The 1,942-nt window shown below is 41.8% G+C and overlaps 1 pseudogene across 1 annotated transcript; it reads right to left on the bottom strand.

Annotated features, from left to right (window-relative positions):
* Nucleotides 1-370: 370 nt before the first annotated feature.
* LOC113837812 lies at nucleotides 371-1,120 on the bottom strand (annotated as a pseudogene). The gene is made up of 2 exons (XR_003488521.1): nucleotides 896-1,120; nucleotides 371-436 (listed from the first exon to the last, which is right to left on the bottom strand). The product of XR_003488521.1 is annotated as an enhancer of rudimentary homolog (transcript).
* Nucleotides 1,121-1,942: the final 822 nt, after the last annotated feature.

The raw sequence follows: 1,942 nt of genomic DNA, 5'->3' as shown, positions 1-1,942 counted from the left end.
CTTTTCTTGTCAGAACATTTCTAAGACTTTTCCAGAGGACATAACTAACCACGTCACTTCCCCTACCCGGCAAAAAGGGTTAGTGCACTCATTGCTATAGAGCAGATATGAACAATTTCAAGGACTTGAAATGGCAACAAAACCACTTTCTCTCTGAATTATCATAAAAATGTTTAAGTAAAGAAAAAGAAGGAAAGGGGCAATGGTGGTATCAGAATGAAAAGATCATGTTTTGTGTCAGACGTTCATTCAATCTTTGCTCTAGTGTAACAAAATCGAAGCAGGATTACTATCATACAAAATGTTCACTACAGCACGTTGTATGCATCTGTTGTAAGCACACACCCACCCCCTAATGCTACCAACTCAATTAATTCCCAGCCTGTTGGGCCTGTCGAAGAAGGAGCACGTGGATCTTCTCTTTGATCCAATCTTTTCTTTTCTTTTTTTCTTTTTTTTTTATTAATTCATGTTAGTGAACAAGCTTGTTTCACATGTAAGTCCCTTCTCCCTCTCCCTCCCCTCACCCCCATCCGTCCTCCCCCATCCCCAACCTACCCCCCACCCCATCCACTCCCTACTCCCCAGGCAGGGTAGGGCCCTCAATGGGGGCTCTGCAAAGTCCACCAAATCTTCCAGTGCTGGGCCTGGGCCCTTCCCCATGTGTCCAGGGCCAGAGTGTATCCCTTCACATGGGATGGCCTCTCAAAATCCCTTCTTACACCAGGGAAAAATGCTAATCCACTTCCAGAGGCTCCCTGGAGTGCAGAAGCCTCCTTATTGACATCCATGTTCAGGGGTCTGGATCAGTCTTGTACTGGCCTCCCAGATAGCATCTGGGGTCGATGTGCTCTCCCTTGTTCAGGCTAACAGTCTCTGTGGTGATCCAATCTTTGTTATAAGGCTGGTATGTCTGTGTATCAGCTTGGTACAAATGACAGATAAGATCTGCCAGATCATCAATAAAATCATACAACTGGCTGTTGGGATTCATTCTCTTCAGGTGTTCTTCATACATTTTACAAAAACCTTCCATGCACTCATTCACAGATTCATAGTCAGCCTAAGTCCTTCCTTCTGGCTTGTTGGTAGGCTGTACCAGCAAAGTGGTGTGAAACATCACTCCAAATGCTTTGATGCAGCCGCCGCTAACACCACCACCATTGCACAGGAGCTCAGCTGTAATGTTGCCAATAGCCAATCGCATGAGAACAATCCTTTGGGTTATCTCTATCCCAAATTCTGTAAATCGTTGTAATTGCTACCTCCCTGCTCCTCTGGTTTCTTCATTAAGGTTTCCTATATAATGATTCTTTTCTTTTGGACACTGTTTTCTAGGATATTGTTGTACTAATGTATACATGCATGTGCACATATTATATATGTGTAAATACAGAACAGCTAAGCAGTTTTTTTCTATAGAATTGAGCCCTTTTGGCATTAAAGGGTAGGGAAATTAAATACTGTAGTAGGCTTTCATGGGCATTGGAGGAGTAGGAATGAAAAACATCTCTGTCTACTCTGGATATGACATAACATAAACTTGTTTTAGTCATGTGCTCAAAGATGGCCTTGGTTCTGCAAATACCTCACACCTAAGAACCTGCTTCTAGACTCACCTAAAAACACGTCGTTTTTCTACTGTAGTACAGTTGGACTCTAACCTTATGACCATTCCTTACTATTGAATATTAATTATACTTTTATTTTAATAAAATTACATTTAATAAAATAAATTCAACATACTAATGAACTCTAAAGATTTTTTCTGAAGTCCAATGTTTACTTTCCTAGCACATACTGCAAATATAACTGTTAAGAACTTTTTTTCCCTCTATTCTTCTCCTAACTCAATCTTCCTGCTTCCTCATGCCCTCTTCTCGCCTCCTCTTCTACCCTTCTCATTCTTCTAGCTCCCTCTCTCATCCCCCCATGCTCCCAA

Source organism: Cricetulus griseus, chromosome X (genome assembly GCF_003668045.3).
Source record: "Cricetulus griseus strain 17A/GY chromosome X, alternate assembly CriGri-PICRH-1.0, whole genome shotgun sequence".
NCBI lineage: Eukaryota > Metazoa > Chordata > Mammalia > Rodentia > Cricetidae > Cricetulus > Cricetulus griseus.
This window is presented reverse-complemented; position numbering and strand designations above follow the sequence as displayed.